The sequence below is a fragment of the Astyanax mexicanus genome, chromosome 20 (assembly GCF_023375975.1).
Source record: "Astyanax mexicanus isolate ESR-SI-001 chromosome 20, AstMex3_surface, whole genome shotgun sequence".
Taxonomy (NCBI): Eukaryota; Metazoa; Chordata; class Actinopteri; order Characiformes; family Acestrorhamphidae; genus Astyanax; species Astyanax mexicanus.
The window spans coordinates 14018742-14041776 of NC_064427.1; the positions used below are offsets into that span (position 1 = coordinate 14018742).

At 39.4% G+C, this 23035-nt stretch overlaps 1 protein-coding gene across 2 annotated transcripts in view; it reads right to left on the reverse strand.

Annotated features, from left to right (window-relative positions):
- med13a (mediator complex subunit 13a) overlaps nt 1-23035 on the reverse strand; it is a 125919-nt gene that overhangs the window by 101690 nt on the left and 1194 nt on the right. The window lies entirely within an intron of this gene.

The following is a 23035-nucleotide window of genomic DNA, read 5'->3' on the forward strand; positions in this document are numbered from 1 at the left end:
TCGAAAAAAATAATCGTTAGAATAATCGTTTAAAAAATAATCGTTAGGGACAGCCCTACTCAATATTAAATATTTTGTTTGCTTAGAAATTATTTTATATTTTTAAACCATTTTAAATTATATTAGATAAGAGGAAATTCGTTCAGACATCATTTTTGTAGGCCAGGCTTTTGTAACCGATTTAGCCCCTACTGTTGCCACATTACCCCTTACGTTTTATTATATAAATCAGTTTCGAAGAGCCTGCATTTTTTTTTATCATGTATAATAGAGGTCTGCGCGAGACTGATTTTTAAACCCACTCTTCCACGCTCCCGCGTTTCTGTCTCGTTACCGCGCCGCAAAAAAATAGCTTCTTTTAATCCCGCGCCCGCCCGCCACATACACATTTCTGCCGCTCCCGCCCCACGTTCCTAATATAAATTAAACAAACTACATTTAATGCTTCAAATTTACTTATATATACCGCGCTGAATAGTGCGGTCCCGTTCCTTACCCCAGTCCAAACACCATCGGTGTGTGCGTGTGTGTGTCGGTCCATCCTGCGCGTTGAGAGTTTTCTTTAGGTTTTTTTTTTTACAATTATTACAGTTTTCTTAACTATTTATTAATTTGCTCCCGCATCGTCTGGATTAAACTCCCGCTCCAGCCAATAACAGTTCAGTTCTGTCCCGCGTGCAAGATATTCTGACGGGACCCGCGAAAACAGAAGTGGTTAGAGTGAGGTGGAACTCTGGAAAGGAGAAAAAAAACTAATATCCGAATACCAAAATTAAAAACCGAATACCTACTCAACGAATGAATATCCGAATACCCGAATATTCGGGTCCAGCCCTAAAGAGCACTTCTTTTTTGTTTTTCCCAAAAAACGGCTCACGTGGCATTCATTCATACTAGAGACCACATCTAGACTGTTTAAAATAATGAAAAAACTTTAGTCTGTGTCCTCACAAGAGGCAAATGTTAGTTTTAAGTTTTTAAGAAGTACAGCTTATTTAGAGTATGCATATTTATAGGCAGAATATAGTGCTTACTTTTAATGATTGATATAAAACTGATTTCAAAAGTAAGCAGTAGTGCTGGGCTGTATGACCAAAAATGCATATTACAGTATTTGGCAAGATTGACTGTTTCACAGTATATCACAATTTTTTCATTATTATTTATAGTTTTTTGCATGACTGGGCTTCAATATAGTTGTTACTTACTATACTGTTAGGAGTACATATGACATTAAACATTAAGGCTTTAAATTAAGGCTTTGATTAGTATTGACTTTACTTTGTCCCACAAAATTACACAATATTTGAAGAAACCAGATTCATTAGAAGAAAAACAGCAGAAGAACGTAAGATCTTAGATCTTAGAAAGAGATACCTCCACAGCTTTCTTTTCAAAATGAAATATTTGAAATAGTGAACAAATAAGGCAAGTTTAATATCAATTTACAGTGTTATATTACTGTAAAGACATTACAGTAGAGACATTACAGTATTTAAGCAGCTGTTTATCAGTTTATCACAATTCCCTTGGTTCCCCAGTTTAAAATTACATTCAGTTCAGTGTGGATTAATAGTCTTCACTTTACAGTATTAATATACTTAAACAGGGCTATAGTTACTCCTATTGTTAGGAGCAGCAGCAGGAGCTCCAGGAGTTCTGTTCTCATGTTTCTCCAGGCAGGACGAAGCGCGAGACTGAGCTGAGCTGCTGTTACTGTACTTCTTTGAGAGCGCACTACACTTCTACACGGTGCTCCGCAGCGCCTCTAGTGGTGTGGCGGTATGGGGAAAAACATGCACATATGGAACATTGCTTTCTCCTATACTCCCAGGGGTCACTAATAGGGGGACCGCGGTCCGGGTCCGGACCCAGACGTTGTCCAATCCAGACACCAAACCGATAAACTACTGAGAAGGGGGAGAATAAAGCGAGAAAAGCTAATACAGATGGTGCGCACCAGAAAAAAAACGTTAACATTAAAATACTACAGTTATAAAACATATTAACAGTAATGTAACCAAGCGGTGTTACTTAGAGGAATTAAAGAGAAACAACCGAGACAAGAGTGCAAAATATTCCACTTTACTCCACCTGATCAGAACTCCTCAACAAGGAAAAAAACTCCCTCGCTTTGCAGGCGCGCTCTCTGTGCTCCCAAAACAACCCTGCCTCAAAACTTAGGCAACCCCCAGTGGACAAAAAAAGCATTGGCAACTTCCCCCATCAGTTTTACCCACAACATAATAAAGTCTGATACAGTAATAATATTAAATAAAAGAAAACTACAAGTTCAGCAGGCATTTCTCCATATATTGTACGATTTATCATTCATGTAATTATTATTATGACAGGCAGGCCTAAATCTAATATAAATAAAATCAAATAGAATAAATATAGCATTTTGAAACAAAGTGAACGTACAGATTCACATTATTAAACTCTATTTCCATTTTTTTTGATAATGTAATTATTGTGACAATGTTATTATTAAAACAATAAATATTGTTAAAATGTACTAGTATGTGTAATTTGTTTTGTCTTTCAGTTGTTGATAAAACACTGACAGAACTACTAGGCTTCTTTAGTAAACAGAATAAAACACTGAATTATAACAAGTTAAAATTGGCGACGGTCCGGACCTTAGCCTGATGAAATTTTCTCTAACTGGACCAAACTGAATTCTAATTAAATACCCCTGCTCTATACCATAGACCAGGGGTGTCCAAACTTTTTTTGTTGGGGGCCAGAAGGAGAAATATATTTGAAGTCACGGGCCACAGACTCTGTAATAAAACAAATAATAAAATATACCACTTTAAATAATTATTTTTTCCTGATTATTTCATTTACACACCATTTTACTTGACTTACTATCTTTATCTTTGACAGTGTTGTGTAAACTTCACTGTGTTTAATTTCATGATGTCTCTTAATACTAAACTCCTTAAATATGGCAACTTTTAGACTCTTTGCCCCGTTTTTCTGCGCTAGAAATGCGCACTCTCTCCGCTTTTAGACTCTTTGCCCCATTTTTCTGCACTTGAAATGCGCACCCTCTCCGCTTTTAGACTCTTTGGCCCCGTTTTTCTAAGCTAGAAATGCGCACCCTCTCCGCTTTTAGACTCTTTGCCCCATTTTTCTGCACTAGAAATTCGCACCCTCTCGCTTTTAGACTCTTTGGCCTGCTTTTCTGAGCTAGAAATGCACACTCTCTCCGCTTTTAGACTCTTTGGCCTGTTTTTCTGCGCTAGAAATGCGCACTCTCTCCGCTTTTAGATTCTTTGGCCCGTTTTTCTGCGCTGGAAATGCGCACTCTCTCCGCTTTTAGACTCTTTGGCCTGTTTTTCTGCGCTAGAAATGCGCACTCTCTCCGCTTTTAGATTCTTTGGCCCGTTTTTCTGCGCTGGAAATGCGCACTCTCTCCGCTTTTAGACTCTTTGGCCCGTTTCTGACACCTAGCGTTCAAACTTTGAATCTCACATTATAAAAACCTGCTTAACAGCGGGCCAACTTTCATTCTATTTCTAAAATACCTCGCGGGCCGTAGTTTGCACACCCCTGCCATAGACTGTGACCGTTTCTCAATCTGCGTTCTTGTCTGTACTTGTGTTCTTGTGGACTCGGGAAACGTCATCAGCCCCAGCCCAAGTACTGTTCCAATTCAGAAGATCACAGTTAGCCAAGTACACAACTAATACCCCCGGATGTGTTCTTGCTCCTCCCACTTTATCAAGGATGCATGGAAGGTGACTTGTGTGAACTTCTTACAGCCTGATAACCCAGAATGCACCTCGCAGCAGTATCAGCGTAATGCAGGATGAGAAGGTACATAACTGTAAGCACCTGTCCGTTTTCAAAACAGTACTGCTGTGTGCTAAAACAATGTTTTAAGTTTTAGGCGAGAATGTAGGCGTTTAGACTTCAGATATGTGGTTTATTTGTTAAGAAAGCAGCTAGGTGAAAATGTGCTCCTCTGTTTTCGGAACAACGCTTTCCGCTCCTCTAAGAGGGTGAGACACAGTACACAGCTGTTCCAATTACACAACAACCATCCCGCTTCCTCCCGTTCTCGTGAGTACGCACTGGAGTACAGACTTTTGTACTTGTGTATTGAGAAACGGCCTGTGTATAGCTGGACAGAGCATCGTCTCTCAAAAGTTAAGCCACCACAGGTCAGGCGCCCCCTGCTGTTCGGTTTCAGAAAGCTGTGTAACTCCACCCATCCCCATAGGTTTCAATGGCAAAACAGACAACTTTCAATCACGTTTTTTTTCAATATACTGTAATTCTACCTCCATTATTTAAATGTAACAGCTAGTGTAACCTCTGCTTATATTGTCAGATGTTTATATCCCCACAGAATTTGTTTTTAAAATGTTATTCAGCTCTATTTAAAAAAGGTGTGGTTATTGTAAAAGGGCTGGGGTACACCTAGCCGGGGTGGGACCAATGACTGTATGGGCGGGACCCTAGACTGTGTGAGCTCTGTGGGGCAGCCCTCAGGGGCGGAGTTATTTAAATGAGTAGGCTGTCTCTCCACAGTCTTTCTCCCTCCCCTGGTCTCTACTGCGCAGACTCGGGTTTCAGGATCACCAAGATGGCGTGCACCTGAACTCACTATTGAAACAACTTTAACATCAAAGTAATTCCAATCTAGCAGGTTTATCTAAACAAAAAGTGCAGATCTCATTGGGGTTTTAAATCATGGAACAGATAAACAAAATAGGGGAGATTAACAGGTCTCAAAAAGATATCTAGTAGGGTTGTCACAATTTCAATATTTCACCAAAATCAATTATGTCAGGGTCTCCAGCCTCAAAGTCAAAAAGAGGATTGACGATCCCACCCTCTAAGCTACGCAAGCATGCACGCTACGCAAAGTGACGCAGCACACAGTAGCCGAAGCCGCTTCTTAGCTAACAGAGTATAGCACCATGGCAAGTGCAGATAAAAACGTCTTACCAGAGCTGGAGGCTGCTCCTGCTTCTCTTAAATCAGCAGTACGGAAATATTTTGCATTCCCAGTTATGTCCACAGCATTTGTGTTGTCGTTGACATTTTCATCTTCTTAAAGAAAAACTTGAAACTATAAAAATAACAGTTGTTTTGTCTAGCCCTCAAATATGTTAATAGTTTTGGTATCTTTTTCTCCAGAAGTTAATCATTTATCTTTGTAAAAAAAAAAAAAAAAAACTTGAAAGAAGAATGTGAAAAATGACAGTTGTCAGGGCCCGAAAAAGTCTTATTTTTTATGTTTAACTGTTAAAGTAGGATAGAGTTCAGTTTGTTAAGGCTTTAATTGTTCTATTATTTTGTACATTACTGTTCCTGTATTTTTTTTCATTATTTATTTTGTTATGTTGCACATTGCTGTTTTAATAGTGAACACTGCTGCTAGAAAAAAAGGCACTAGATGGCAGCCGGTACCCTCTAAAACCTCTCATTTTTGTTATTATTATTATTATTATTATTATTAGTTTGTTTTTGTTGTTTTTCACTTGAATGAGAACAAGATTGTTAATATTTGGGTGTTTGCAACAGCCATTTCAGTTTGATATATCTAATAACTGATGGACACAGTAATATTTCAGGATTGAAATGAGGTTTATTGTACTAACAGAAAATGTGCAATATGCATTCAACCAAAATTTGACCGGTGCAAAAGTATGGGCACCCTTATCATTTTATTGATTTGAATACTCCTAACTACTATTTACTGACTTACTGAAGCACAAAATTGGTTTGGTAACCTCATTGAGCTTTGAACTTCATAGCCAGGTGTATCCAATCATGAGAAAAGGTATTTAAGGTGGCCAATTGCAAGTTGTTCTCCTAATTGAATCTCCTCTGAAGAGTGGCATCATGGGCTCATCAAAACAACTCTCAAATGATCTAAAAACAAAGATTGTTCAACATAGTTGTTCAGGAGAAGGATACAAAAGGTTGTCTCAGAGATTTAAACTGTCAGTTTCCACTGTGAGGAACATAGTAAGGAAATGGAACAGGGACAGTTTTTGTTAAGCCCAGAAGTGTCAGGCCAATAAAAATATCAGAAAGGCAGAGAAGAAGAATGGTGAGAACAGTCAAGGACAATCCACAGACTACATCCAAAGAGCTGCAGCATCATCTTGCTGCAGATGGTGTCACTGTGCATCGGTCAACAATACAGCAAACAGCCATTTCTGCAAGCACGCCACAAACAGAGTTGCCTGAGGTATGCAAAAGCACAAGCACATCTCAGGCGACTCTGTTTGCCCACCTTTTAAAATAAGATAATGTAAATTTGATGAATCAAACCAAGGCCTGACCATAGATTAATCTAAAACTGGCATAGGCCTCTCTGCTGTAAAAAAAAGAAATTCGAGAATCAAATCGAATCGTGACCCTAAAATCGGCAATAAAATCGAATCGAGGATTTAGAGAATCGTGACACCCCTAATATCTTGTGAAACACAGATCATTTGTTTAATATTACTTAGGCTTACTTACAACAGTATTAACTGTTGACATATTAGGGCATATATTAGGGCATAAATCATTCTGTGGACACTGATACATGCCCAAACACTCCTTTTATTTCTAATGCCATGGCTTATTGTGGCACAGTGAATACACGCTATAATAGCTTTGACCAAATGCCAAACGTAACCCCCTGGTTTTGTTTGACTCCACCCCAGAGGTGGAAAAAGTACTGAAAAGTTGTAATTAAGTAAAAGTACCTTTACTTTGCAAAAATTATACTCAAGTAAAAGTACCTATCTACAAATCTACTCGAGTAAAAGTAAAAAAGTACTCAATTTAAAATTTACTTTGAGTGAAAGTTAGTTACTTTTAATTATTTGATGTAAAAAAAAGAAAAACAAATCATAAATTAAATTGTTTTCAATAAGCTATTTTTCCACATAATAATTTGGATCTTTCAGGCACTATTTGTTCAGACCACCACATAAAACATTTTAAAGAACAAGTGGCATAGGATTCTATGATCCATTTTTTTCTTTACTGTTAAAAGGTTATGGTCATATAGGTGACTATAAAATGTATTTTTATAGTTTTACAGTTCATTATTATTTTTTAACTTGCCATTGCTATGCTTTAACTGCTATTTACATGTTTTTTTTTTACATTCAAGCAGATTGTTCAATGTTCTCAATAAAAACGTTTAATTGTCATTAAAAACATGAAAAAATACAAAAAGAATGTTGGTCGGTGCATGCGCAGTGCCACAAAGAAGCAAAATCGATGGGTAGCATAACTCGACAGAACACCGGTCCCCCCGAGCCGCGCACACAGAGCCCAGACTACACAGCTGATTCACACAGTGTCTCTCCCGCTAACCGTAATAAACACTGCTGGTAAAAGTTCAGCTGCGCTGCCATGGAGAACAAAACTTAGTGTGATAAAATCAGCGGAAAATAGAACATAAACACAGCCAACATTATGAGGCATTTCTCACCAACAAGACTTTCAGAGAGGTTAACTCTATTCGTGGATGCAGGTTAAGGATGTAACATAGAGCAGCTCCACTAGCTAGATTAACCTTTTAGAATTTAAAATAAGGGACGCCAACCACCGCTTCTCTAGGCCATGTCCACCACAGGCCCAACACCTGTTGGGCGGGGCACCTACAGCAGTGGTATATTTTAATTTGTGCTGGTGTTTTTATTGAAGGGGTATTAAAAAAGCAATTCAACTTAAAGCTTGAAATGCTTTATTAGCATTTAACACTCTCTCTTATAAAGTGGAGTTAGCTAAATCTTAACTGAAATAGGTTTGTTTGCAACAACAAACATTTAATATATAAACTAAATAAATTGAGACCTTTTTGTGCATAACTATTGGGACACTCTTTGAACCATGGGGTGATTTTTAATTAAATTGAACAGCATTTGCTGTTGTCTTTCTTATGAGTTTAAAGGAAGTCAGGTCATCCAAACAGTTAAACCCCACTTACTATTATATTTTATGTAATGATCACTGGACACTGTTTCCTTAGAAATATAAACATTTTGACATAAAATACACAGAAATCTGTAAACACATTTTTAATCTGACAAATAATTTTTTAACAGATTTCTTTGTATTTTGTGTTCAAATGTTCATATTTTTAGATAGATAGATAGGATGGGCACTAGGTGATGTATGGGTTTAGGAGCAAGGCAGAGGTAAGAGCTAATTTGGCTAAGCAGCGTGATTTATGGATGTCACCAGGGGGCAGCAAAGGAATACATTTCAGCTGTTAATAAAAAAAATAATGTTTAGGGTTTAGTGCCTAAACAGCAGCAGTAAAACAAGTTCTATACGATTATGTTTAAACTTTGTCTTTATTCTGTAATTCACATGCCTGCCCATCTAGCAGGGCAGGTCTATGCAGTTCAACTACTTTCTGCTGCACCAATACAACCAATCATCAACTCATACAATTAAAGTAAGTTGTGTCGTCATTTTGTAGGCCATGTTGTTTATGCCCATGTTTGGGATTCCGTGTCTAAGAGGTTCAGACCTATGGGAAATTTGAATAGGCTTTTTCAAAAACTGGCCTCTGTCACATTCTGTGGTAAATAAATATGTTCAGAACCCTGTATGTTTTATTCTGTCTACATTTACCTCCTAAATATCACTGGATCCTCTGAATTTTGAGATTTTTAAGGGGAGTAATTAGAAAATTGCTAGCTTTAATCTAATGCTTAACTGACGTCATAGCACAGCAGCCGCCATTGACACCGGACTCGATTCTGCAGTACACCAGCGAACTCTGGCCAGATCCTTTTTGGATTATTATTCTTCTTCACAGAGGATCATTAAAGCATTTAAACAGGTAAAAACACTTTCGGTATGGTGGTGTTAAGCAGTGTAGTCCGTGTTAGAGCTTTAAAATGCAGATAATAACAGAAAGTGAGCTTTAGCTGCTTAGTGGTTCTCAGTTCAGGAGTAGCGCTTCCCCGCGGGTTTAGTATTTAATTGCGGTCATTAGTTTATACTAGGGTTGCACCGATACCAATACCATATCGGTATCGGCGCCGGCATGGGCACTTACACACAGTATCTGTATCAGCAATGGGTATCGGCCGATGCCATTTCTGGGTTTGGAATGCAGAAATAAAAAGTTGCAGGGTAAACAGCACGGGTAGAACGCACAGACAAAACGGAGCAGCAAAGCAAAGTGCTACTGCAGCAGCAGCGTGCATTTCTACTAGAGCTTAGAATCTCTGCCCGAACCCAACCTGACCTGAGGCACGACCCGGGCCGAGATTTCCCACCTCATCCGACCCCATTAATCCGGCTGGGTCGGGCTCCAGAAAATAGTCCGAGATGTAGGCATCTGTTTTTTAATTATATTTTTATTTAATATAAAGCTCTGGTGTGATAATGACAATGTTGCTAAGTAACCAATTATTATTGTTAACAAAAACGAACGAAAACTGAAAGTGAAAAACCATGTATTAACTAAATCTAATAAAAACGATAATTAAAAGAAAAAACGTAATTAACTGGAACTGTATTGTTTGTTTATAAAACTAACTAAAACAAACTAAAATTACTGTTAGAATACCCTAATTTTCGTGTTTAAAAAGCGCCGTTTTTACTCCCAGAGTTTTACAGCGGGCGGTGTTGTGTCGATTCGGTTCACGGAGCAAAGTCGGATTCAGCAGGGAGTCGGATTCGGCACAACTGCGGCAGCGCTTGGCACCTCGTGATCCGTGGCGTCAGCTCTTGTTCACAGGGCTCTCTAGCCGCAAAATACGACAGTTTTCTCGATTGATCTCTCTAATAAGATGTGTGAGAACAAATAAAAACTAACAAGTCCACTCTAAAAACTAATTAAAACTTACGGAATTGTAAGAGAAAAAAGAAAAACAAAATAAAATTAAACTATAATGAAAAATGTTATAATCACGTAGTTCTGGGTGCACGTGAACTCTGCTTGTCCACGTTTGACTTGCAGCATTGTGTGTAGCTGTTCTTAAAAATAATTTTAATTAAATAAAAGTTCCATGCTTCTATGGTACAGTGTTAATGAACATAATTCGATCGGGTCGGGCTCGGGCTCATAATGACAGTTTATGGTTCGGGCTGGATCGGGCTCGGGCTGAACGTGCACGGGTTAGATCTTTTGGGCCCGATCTAAGCTCTAATTTCTACTCAAACGGCAAATGATAAACAACCAAACCTGAGTGACCTGCTAACCGAGCCCAACGCTAATGCTAACCGAGCCCAATGCTAATGCTAGCCAAGCGCTAACCGAGCCAAACGCTAACACTATGGAGCAGATTTACTGCTGTCCAGTAACTTCACAACTCTTATATCAGTGTACACAATACAGATCTGAATACACGAGCCAGCTACATAAATAACCATCTAAATAATTAATACTTGCCTGAGGAACAGTTTTAAATTCTTAACACGCCCTGGCCCACCAACGGGCCAGAAAAAAATATCATAATTAATATCTGGCTGTATTTATGAATAATTATAGGTTCAATATAGACACCCAATATGCCATATTAAAACATAAAATATCTGCTTTTCAGTTATCTAGCATATTCAGCTGTGTTTCCTTTCAGAAAATAAACATTTACAGCCAAATATGCTTTTTTTATTAGAGATATTAATCATAATTTTCCTATAGGATATATGGTTCCTGAATTAAAACCGAAAGATTGCGTTAGACTGTTTTACCGCAGCGTTTTTTACTTTTTTATATTTGTACTTCAGCACATGCACACACACCCTGCCCCCAGCGCTCACCTCAGACTCCTGCCTTCAAAACCGCTGCACATATCAGATCCATCAATCCAGTCTCCAGTAATCCTTATTTAGGTCCAAACAGCGCTTGACAGTTTTTGAGCCAGAAGAATATATTTGTTTTAAAGCCTATTAAAACGTCTGCCATCGATTGCTGCGTTATAATGCGCATGTTAATGAAATCTGTTGGCCAATCAGGGGACGCGTTATGCTGAGGCTGGGTGGGGTCTGTAACCCGAGACTCAGAGAGTGGAGAAATGTGCCAGAGTGGGGCTCTTGGGAACTTAAAGGAACACTGCACATAATGTGCCTAAAAATGTTTATTTTTATCCATATTTTAACATTACAGCAAATCAAATTGTAGTGCCTAACAATGGTTTACCAAAGTATTCCTTTGGCCAGTGGTTATATCGGACTTCTAGTCGGCGACTGAGTCAGATATTAATCATGTTGAATATTTGCCAGACGTCTGCAACTCGTTGGCGATCAGTGTTTACCCATTTTCCTCCTGATTACATTTGGGAAAATCAAAGATCACTCTCCAAACCATCACTGACCATCAGTACATTTTTTTGCATTTCGTTTGGAATTTAAAAGGATATGAGTCTGGAGAAAGATTGGAGAGACACATAGTTCAAGCTGCTTGAGGTCTAGTGTGAAGTTTTTACAATCAGTGATGGTTTGGAGAGACATGTGATCTGCTGGTGTTGAACCACTGTGTTATAATAAATCCAAAGTTAGTGCAGTGTTTTCCCACAAAATCTTACAGCACTTCATGCTTCCCTCTGCTGACAACTTTTTGGGAGATGCCTATTTCATTTTCCAGCAGGATTGGCACACTGCTCACACTGCCAAAAAAAAGGTCTATAGGTCTATATATATATATATATATATATATATATATATATATATATATATATATATATATATATATATATATAAAAGGTGCACTGGATTATAAGGCTTTATGGCTTTATACAACAGTTAGTTCCAATCACACAATCTGATTGGTTGAGAAGTGTTCTAACGGCATTCTCAGACTAAATCTGTATCACTCTGCAGACGCGTTGCCAAGTAATGGCATATACACACAGGACAGTTTTGTTTCATCACCTCCAGCAGCAGCAGCAGCAGCATTAGATTAGCACAGGCTTGCACCCAGCCAAGGCACACTTGCCAGCAACCCGCTGTGCTGGCTCTAGTCAATCCATCAATTACCTCAGCCGCAGTCTGATAGCCGAAACAGTTACCAGCCAGGCTGGGCTGGGCTGGGCTAAGCTAAGCTGATGCTAAGTTAAAGCAAGCTACGCTAACCAAACCACAGTCCTGCAGGCGCAGCTAGCCTGCCAGTTAGCTAGTCAACACCACCCAGCAAACAGGCAGAAATGCTGGCAAATGTGCAGCTTTCACATGTAAATGACTTTGCAGGGCAGGAGACGAGAGTTTCAGCGTTATTTTGTGGTCCTGACTTTTACCGACCACCTTAACTTTCACTGTTCTTCACTCATTCATATTTAATTTAAGGTTATTTAAATGAGTAGGCTGTCTCTCCACAGGCCTGTCTTGATAGCAAAATTTTCAGTACATACTGTCCCAGAAATTATTGTGATAAACGATACGTCATTTTAAAGCACCATTTTTTTCCTGCTTCTGGGCTCGCAAAGGAGCTTAAAGACATTGTGCCACAGTCATAATATACTGGCATAATAACGACTCACTGTAGCTGCGGTTCATTCTCATGTAAACAAACCCACGCCGAAACCCAATGGCTATTATCAACATTGTACGTAAACAAAACTGTAATCCTCAACAACAAAAAAAAAAAATTCTCTCAAGTCAAACATGCAATGGATGCAGTAGCATTAGCGGCTAATCGGCATTGGCCATTAAAAAAGCAATATTGGTCGATGCCTACTTTTAAATATTTATTATGAGTGAAACTTGCTTGCGCTGTGCCCTAACTACTAAAACTAGCAGCAAAATAAAAATTATTGATTAAATCTAGGTAATTTTTTTTTTCCTTTGGAGAGCAGTCCAATCACATTTTAGACAATCCAGCAAAACAAAGATGTGAACTGCTCAATACGATCGCTTCAACATTCTTTATTTTTTTAATGGAGAAATTGTGATGACTTCCAACCACTAAACTGAAGGAGTATAACTGGATAAACTTGAGATTTGCTTATAATCGGACACTGTTGACTTTGATATGTAGCTGTTTATGACCCATCCTATCCTTCAGCGGCCTCAACTTCTCTACACATCTCCATTCTCTTTAGGTACTACAACACCTGAAAATGCCAAGAGTAACAGGTGAAGTGACTCACTGCATCAAACTCCCTTAGAGACATTTACACCCACACATCACCTAACCACTGCTCTCAAGCTGTCCCACTAACATAACATCGACCCAGTGCCCTTCTATATCTGCTTTTTTTTTCATTTGGATTTTTAAAATACGTTTTATTTCTTTTTTTTTATCATTTTATTTCGGATTTTTCCCCATTTTCTCCCAATTTGGTTATCCACATCCCTTTGTAAGTCCTCATCAGCAGTGGCACCTGCGACCCTGGGAGGATGCGGACGAGCACACGCCTCCTCCACGACGTGTGAAGTCAGTCACCCCTTTTTTCGAGCTGCTGCGGATGAATCATTGCCTGAGCCGCTAGCGCGTTCTGAGGAAAGCACAGCGGCTAGGCACAGATACATCCACTCACAGATCCCTCGTGCCGCCCGGTGCCACCTTTAAGCGTGATGGGGAGAGAGCGCCATCTACCCACCCGGAAGGAGCAGGGCCAATTGTGCTCCCTCTGGGCACCTGTAGCTGATGGCAAAGCTGCATGAGCGGGGGTTCAAACATGCGGCCTCCCGCTCATATGTTTTGTTTCTAGTAAACAAACAGAAACAGGTTTGAAACTATCACAAACCAGGTATTTGGAAGTTCTATTAGCAAGATTAGGCTCACATTTTACAGTTTAACATTGCAACCACACAGAACTATGTTAACTGCTCATTAAAATTTCTGCAGGTCAAACCTAAGGTAGCCTCGGTTCTTGGCATTGCCAGCAAGCTGCTGCTATCTTAATTTACCGGAGGGAAACCTCCCAAAGGGATCGATGAAAATCTACATATCTGTCTGTGCGTATATCAGGTATTTCTAATGGCATAACAACAACTGTACATTATATCTGTGGGATTCACAAATGTATTTTGAGATCTATCTAAACAAAAGTTTTAGCAGTACACAAAGTGTCATTTTGAACATTCAACAATCCAGCTGTTCTGATCAGGTCTTCTGGTTTGCTGATGGAAATTAGTGTTGGGCGATATGGGAAAAATTATATATCAGGATATGGAATTTTTTATATCACAATAACGATATACACATATCATGATATATCACATTTAAGTATGTTTTCAGTTATTCTTCGAAAAATGCAGTCAAATAATGTAAAGCAGCATCATGATTATGACCACATTATGAAGCTTTTTTTTTTGCAAAGATACTTATTTATCATTACCGTATTTTTCGGGCTATAAGGCGCACTTAAAATACTTATTTTTTCCCAAAAATCGTCATTGCGCCTTATAATGCAGTGCGCCTTGTGTATGGATTTTGCTTGTGTTTACTGACCTCGATTTTATGTGGTACACGGCGCTCTGTTGTGCAGAATTCCTCACCCACGCCAGAAAAAGATCCCCCTCTTGGGCTAGCGCGCGGTTACCTTTGACTGCCGTACTGCCTCTCGGCTGTGGCTCAGGGTAGCTAGTTTCCACTGTAGCTCCGTGGCCAGAACAAGGTGCCGGTAAACTTTCCTTTCCACCCGTTCTGGGGTAATAGCACAAACTGTTTCTTTTTAGCGCCCACTTCTAAGTAAAGTTAACCTCTTAACACGCGCTGGCCCACCGGCGGGCCAGAAATATTTAATATTTCATAACTGGCTGTGTTTCTGAATAGTTATGAACAGTTACAGGTTCAATATAGACATCCAATATACCATTTTAAAGCTTAGAATCTCTGCTTTTGAGCTATTTAGCCTATTTAGCCTATTTAGCGGAATATCCTTTCAGAAAATAAACATTTAGGGCGAAATATGCCCGAAACTCTCATATTTGCGTTTATCGTTCGTCCATATTTCATCGAATGCGGTCATGTCATACACCATTCGAACCGTCTGGCTCTCCGGATTCCAGAACTGTGCTTTTACTGTAGGATGTATGTTTCATGAATTAGAGCTGCGTCAGAGCGCATGTTTCCAGTAATAAAAGGCTCTCCTTTTGTCCTGGGGTAACCTCCGGTCACTGCCGCCACCCCCCGAACACACACCCGCGCTCAGCCACAGGTCCTACCTTCAAAACGCGTCCAGACTAAAGAGAATCCATCAATCCAGTCTCCTGTAATCCACAGTTATATCCAAACAGCGCTGGAAATCACTTCATCCAGAAATGAAACTTATCCAATCTTTATCTCTGTTTTAAAACCGTTTTATTCACCGAATTCGGCACAACACGCTATTATAGTCAGAAGCCTCGCGGAGTAATACGTACTTGCTGTGCTTCAACATAATATTATGGTCTGTCGGAGCGTTGCGGCTACCGTTGTCAGGAGCGTCGCGGAGTAATACGTACTTGCTGTGCTTCAACATAATATTATGGTCTGTCGGAGCGTTGCGGCTACCGTTGTCAGGAGCGTCGCGGAGTAATACGTACTTGCTGTGCTTCAACATAATATTATGGTCTGTCGGAGCGTTGCGGCTACCGTTGTCAGGAGCGTCGCGGAGTAATACGTACTTGCTGTGCTTCAACATAATATTATGGTCTGTCGGAGCGTTGCGGCTACCGTTGTCAGGAGCGTCGCGGATATTGTGAAGGATTTATTGCTCAGAGTTATTGTTACTGATATAAATAAAGTTTCATTTAGTGCGCCTTATAATCCAGTGCGCCTTGTGTATGGACTAACACTAAAAATAGACCGTTCACTCATCGTGCGCCTTATAATACGGTGCGCCTCGGTAGTCCGAAAAATACGGTACTTATATAAACCAAGTTTATGCAAAGTGTCCATGCCAATACATTTCATAGTAGCCTACTTAATATATTTGAATGAATTATTGATATAATTACTGTAGAAACGATAGGGATCTATCGTTATTAATCGTCATATCGCACAGAAATAATGGAAATGCCAACTGACTAACTGTAACATCAGGAGTGTGTGGCCTGTTTACATTACATACACATTTACCATAAGCTATTTCAGTTTCTGATTCACTGCTTTAAATGATTCAGGGAAAAAATGATTTACACAAACTTGTCAAATTAATACCAAGTAACTACAGCGAGAAGGCTGAGACGCACAGACCACAACTTCAGTGTTGGTGAGCTGCAACTTTATTCTAACTTTCACCTTCTCATGCTCAACATGCGGCCCAAAGCTAAAATTACCTTGACGAAAACATCACGACCTGTAACAATTTTGGGAGCTTACATGCATGACATAACAAAGATAGCCCAAATATATAATTATATTTGGCATTTTCAGTCCCAGGGAATGGGAACATCCCTTTATAATTGTTTGAGGAACATAATCTTGAGCTAAATCTTGCAAAACACTACATAATCACACTGGTAAGTGCAAATGTAAGAGTCACCAGAACAGAAGTGTGCCTAATAGGGCTGGGTACATTACATTTTTTCTATACCGGTACGGTACTTTGAATTCCATACCGGTACCCAAACTGTACTTTTTTCGGTACCTTTTTCTTTATAATCATGACAAAAAAACAAATTATTCTAAAACAATGAATCAATTTATCTTTCCTACCATTGCTTTGCTGATGACACCCAGCTATACCTGTCATTCTCACCTGATGATCACTAAATCTCTCCACAGATATCGCAGTGTCTCTCTGACATATCCTCATGGATGAAGAAGCATCACCTGCAACTAAATCTCTCAAAGACTGAACTTCTGGTTATACCAGCGAAACCATCTTTTCATCACAACTTCTCTATAACCATCGACTCTCTCTCTCTCTCACCGACAAAGGTTGCTAGGAACCTGGGTGTTATGGTTGATGACCAGCTCTCCTTTACGCACCATGTGGCCTCAGTTGCTCGATCCTGCCGCTTCGCGCTTTATAACATCAGAAAAATTAGAGCGTTTCTGACGCAACAGGCCACCCAACTCCTGGTACAAGCAGTAGTCATCTCACGCCTCGACTACTGCAATGCCCTGCTAACTGGCCTCCTGGCCTGTGTAGTAAAACCACTCCAAATGATCCAGAATGCAGCAGCACGTCTGGTCTTCAACCAGCCAAAACGGACACGTCACCCCGCTGCTCATTGAGCTCCATTGGCTCTACTGGTTGCAGCTCTTATCAAGGTGATGACAGAACAGCTCCTTCCTACCTGCACTGATCACTCCTGAAGGCTTACGCTACCTCCTACGCTACCGCTGCGCTCCTCCAATGAACGTCGCCTCGCTTTACCAAACATTCACACAAAGCAATCCAGGCTGTTCTCATACAGAGTTCCCCAATGGTGGAACAAACTACCTTCCACTACCAGATCAGGAGAATCTCTCACTATCTTTAAGATACTCTTGAAACTTCTGAAGAGCACTTACTCTCCTAACACCTACCACCTAACAAACTAACTACTTCTAGCCTCTTTTCCTTCTTCCCCTCATTGAAATTTTGTCATGGTCTCGAGCATCGAAGTAAAAAAGGTGATCAACGATCCCTCCCTCTAAGCTACGCAAATGGCGCAGCACACCGTAGCCAACGCCACAATCATTGTGACTGCTCAAAGAGCAGCCCTTTCTCCAGAGAATGTGGACATTCTCATCTTCTTAAAGAAAAACTTTAAAATATAAAAATAACAGTTGTTTTGTCTATCCTCAAAAATGTTAATAGTTTTGGTACCTTAAGGAAAGTTAATAATGTATCTTTGTTAAAGAAAAAAACTTGTCATTCTCAGGGGCCAAGTCTTATTTTTCATGTTAAACTGTTACAGTAGGATAGAGTTCAGTTTGTTAAGGCTCTAATTGTTCTATTATTTTGTACATGACTGTTTCTGTATTTTTTTATTATTTATTTTGTTATGTTGCTTTTTTAATAGTGCACACTGCTGCTACCAAAAAAGCCACTAGATGGCATTACATATTAGTGCTGTAACAATCCATCGATCTGTATCGATGCATAGATTTGACATAAAAACATCGATGCATGTGTTTTTTTACGTGTGTTTAACCGGTTACTGCAGAAGCGCCATCTTGTATCGTATCGTAATGAATCTTGTGATTTACACCCCTATTACATATATATCTTAATTAAATTATTTAAATGTGACCATTAGTGCCTAATGTGGTGTTTTACAGATCACTTGTATCACTTAGCATCACTTATTTCAAGCCCACCTTTTGAAATAAGATATTGTAAATTTGATGAATCAAACCAATGACTGACCATAGACTAATCTAAAACTGGCATAGGCCTCTCTGATGTAAAAAAAAAGAAAAAAAAAAAAAGAAAAGAAAATTGAGAATCAAATCGAATCGTGACCCTAAAATCGGAAATAAAATCGACATCCCTAGTGTTAAAGCTAAAACCAGAGCTGAAACCAGAACCTTCTCAAAATCTTTTCTTTCTTGCTCCTAGGCCAGACAGCCCTGGACCAATCAGAGAAGACCATGCGCTGGGGTGGTTTATTGGTGCACATGCTGGTGCGCTTAGATTTGTGCCTGTGTGAAACCAAACAAAACAAAGGAAACGCTACAAGTAAACTAATCAAATAATCAGAACCAGAGAAACAAACTACAGGTGTGAAACGCTCTTTTATACTTAGCAAATTAAGCTGATTCTAATTCTCTTCTTATCTGCCTTTTACAAACTCTACAAGCTACACTGCTCAATATTTTAATGCTAATGAGCTAAGGCCAAGAAAAGAAGGCAGGGTTTTTTTCCATCATGATGGTATGTGGCTGGTTCTTTGCATGATACAGATTTAACATACATTTGCAAAATTCAGTGTTCATTTCCCCCCAAGCTCATTCAGTTCCCTACTTACATCTCATTTGTTTATTTTGAAGCATATATTTATTTTTAATAGCGATATTTTTTAGATTTTATTTTTTAATAGTTAGTTTTAGAATTGTTGTACTTTTTACCTCTTTTTTGTTTTATAAAGTGATTGTCTCGTTTTCTTCATTCATTTTTTATTTTACCTTCTTATTTAGGTTTTCTTTATTTTTATTCATTCTTAAAAATTTATATCACACTTAATCTTACTTTCTTTTTTAACGTTTATTTATATTTTTCTCTGTTTTTATTTAAAATTAAATGTTTTAGAATTAAATGTTAAATTTCTGTTTATTTTAATTCTTGTTATTGTAATTGCTTGGCTGCAATGAAAATGAGGGTCACCCTTAAAGTCAGAGTCAAAAAGCTGACAGTTAATTTCTTACTATCGTTTTAATATTTAAAAAAACATTTCCTAAAATTGTTCCACAATTTTTACCTCTGTCCATCTTTACATTTCTAAGAGACACTACCTATCTAAAATGCTCGTCACACCCAGCAAATTGCAGGTGTTGTTCATTAGTATCACTTAATTTTACAGCTATTTTTGTCCCATTCTAACACTTTAAAGAATACATCTAAAATGTATTTCACAGTGAAAAATGTGTTCTGTTTTTTGGTGTTGACCAGATAAGGATTGATTCCCTTAAAGGGATAGTTCGGGATTTTTGACATGAATCTGTATGGCATCAACATGACCAGTGTCGTGCATCCACACTGACTTACCCCCGACCATGTCCGCTGAGCGGAGTTCTTGTCCAGTATTGTCCGAGCCGAAAGTAGTCCGGCATGTTTGCTGGGGTCACGAAACGAAAGCGTTTTTCTTCCCAAAACAGTACGAGTGCAAAAGAGTGATTTATTTGCATAACAAAAAACGGTGTCTGCAAAAGTCACGCCTCATTATCACTGGGGCACTACTTTCATTTTGGATCAGTGCGCATGTCATTCTAACTGCGAGCAGCGCACTAGTCTTTCAGATCATTGGCTGCGCTCAGCTTAAACCAGCAACGCAAAGAGCAAGCTTTAGAGAGAAGTTTATCGGCTTTTATAAGCTTCTTGAACACAGATTTATACATTTGTATGTGTGTGTGTTAAAATGGTGCGGACTTGTGATTATCCAGGCTGTAGCAACAAAGATGTGGCTGATTCTCCGCACAGTTTCCATCGTATCCCCGTGACTGACATTGCTCTCAGGCAACTTTGGATACTTGCAATGGGCTTCCATGTGGACACCAAAGTGGTGAAAATGAAGAAGCTTCGTGTTTGCGGTGCGCACTTCAGCGAGGATGACTATGTTTCTCCATGCCCGCTGTTGTTTGTGATGCAGGCAGCAGCTGGCCCGCCGACGTCCTCATCAATTGACAGGTTCTGTATCTCGGGCATAACTAAATCCCACTCGTGGCAGCAGTAACATTCCACCTCTGTCGGCATTAGTTCGCACTTCAAACAAGTGCACCAGGATTTGTCGGCCACCCTTGGTATCGCAGCAGCAGCAGCAGCGGCTCCAGCTTCGGTCTCAATCATTTCTCTGTCCACCCTCTCTCTTTCTGCACGATCCAATTCGATTTGGGCAAGTTCCTCCTCAGTATACTCAGGCTCATAAAGATACCCCCTTGGCTCTGAGCGGAAATCAATATATTCCTCGTCGCTCTCGTAGTCCGACATGTTCACGAACAGTAAACAGTGAAATCGAAACCGTAGGCTAGCTGCCAGGTTGCGCAATCGCGCGCACTGATCCAAAATGAAAGTAGTGCCCCAGTGATAATGAGGCGTGACTTTTGCAGACACCGTTTTTTGTTATGCAAATAAATCACTCTTTTGCACTCGTACTGTTTTGGGAAGAAAAACGCTTTCGTTTCGTGACCCCAGCAAACATGCCGGACTACTTTCGGCTCGGACAATACTGGACAAGAACTCCGCTCACCGGACATGGTCGGGGGTAAGTCAGTGAGAATGCACGAAACTGGTCATGTTGATGCCATACAGATTCATGTCAAAAATCCCGAACTATCCCTTTAAGTCTTGGTTCCTCCCAAGGTTTCTTTCTTTTGCCCTGGGGGAGTTAGTCCTTGAGACTCTTGCCTTGGTGTACTGCAGTGGTTCTCAAGCTGGTGAGTTTTTGATAACGCTCCATTATTGGCTGCAATGCACATCTTTTCAAAACGAGGATGCATTAATAATTGTTACTTACAAAGCACAAACGATTAACTGTGTAATATCACTGTCATTTGAATTTGATGGGTTTCATACTGTCTGTTCAAATACTCACTGGTGTACTATTCTCTACTAATACTCCTCTTTTTTACAGTCACTTGTTTTGTTTAAAAGCATGGCCTGTTATTCTTTTAGTCCCTGTCAAATATCTCTCAATTATGGACCTAGATTTTCTGGAGTGCAAAAGTTGAAAATATTTGTACTTTATATGTCCCTGTGCATTTACCACTGCAAACTTTTAAAAACAATGTGTCTGAAAATGTTTTTGTCCGAAAGCAATTTTTTTTGCACATGAAAGCCCAGACCAGAATCCACACCAAGAATCACGTTAGACTGTGTATATATGGGCTGATAAGTTTTCCTTGCACTGAGTGCACTAAGGAACTTTACTATATCCATCATCATCACCTACTTGGATTGCATACTCCTGTACTTGACATTGTTTGATTTGTAGAATGTTGTTACTTGGGCAAGTTACTTTGAGGTGTTGTGTTGAATTCTAGCTCTGTGCCAGAATCTGACTCTCCTTCTCAGGCATGCGTATCACACAGCAGAAGAAGTGTAACAGACTCCTCTTGGTCTCATTTTAATTCTGTTTGTAAATAAAGATTAATCTATTAATCTATCTGTATAGCACATTCAGGAATCCCTGTAAGCATTTGCATATACTGTGCCTGCATATCAAGGAGAGTCAGATATTAGCACAACACCTGTTCATTTTTACTGTTTTATTTAAAGGCTGATGATAAACTTCCTCAGCTTCCAATAATTCCTGCAAAGTCCTAACCAGGACAACTCAGACCATGGTTCTGGACTGAGACCAGCTGTTTTGGTCAAACCAAATTTTGGTGCTTTGCTCTAACCTGTGGTTTGTGGCCCCTTTTACATTTTTGTTAGAACCCAATCAGAAAGTCTGAAATTTCAGACCATGCAAGCAGGTGTGAAGGTCGCGTAAAATGAATAACAGTTTGTTTACTGTTCCACCACGAAAAATATCTAATGTTGAATCATTATTAAATTACTAAATCACATGCCCCCAAGAAAAGCATGCCACATACATCAACGCTGGTTTACTTAAAACAGACTTGGAGCTAGATCTCTGTAAAGCTGCTTTTGCAACATTGTCAGAAAAGTGTTATCAATATTTTAAATTAAATATATAATATAATATTTAAATTTTGTTTTTTTTATTTACATGTCCCTATTGGGGCTGTACAGAAGCACATCTTTTTCAGTTTTATCACTCTTTTACTTCACATCACATCATATGGCAATCTGGACATTATATAAATAAAGTGGTGGTGTATCTTCCTCTATAGAATCCCAATGTTTCCTTCTCACCACACAAAACCAAAATTAGTACTCCAAGCAGTGAACTAGATAACTACATTAGGTAAAGCAAACTTAACATCAGCAGATATAGAATAGGCAGACGGGCAAACCTTAAAATAAGTACCCAACATGTTGAGGGCTAAGATTTGCACGCAGTAAGAGACAAAATGTCAAGTTTTAAGTATAAAGAAGCGTGGAACGAGGGCTGATGCAGTTAACGTTAGCTCCCAAAACAGAGCAGAAAGTGTAAAGATCGGATTCATTCAAATAATCTGGATTTACTGGAATAAGGACAACGGGAATGTGACCAAGTGAACCATGGCTGAATCTCGAACTAGTAGGCTATAGAGAGCAAACAGTTAGCACATTTTAAGTACAGGGGACGAGCGAAAAGTTACCTAAACCTGTTTCTGTCTTCGCTCTGTCTGCGTGTAGCGAGCAGAATTGCTTTACACACCACACGACACTTATTTAAATGCACACAACCATCGATAACGAAATCACTAAATATCAGACCCGACCCCTCCGCGGTGACGCAAGCTGAGTCGAAACCCCAAAGGCAAGACGTCACTGTGTTCCGTCCAGATTCTGCTCAAAAACATCCGATTATTATCCGGCTGCAGAAACGAGGGTCGCCCCGACTCTCCACACAGCTCACA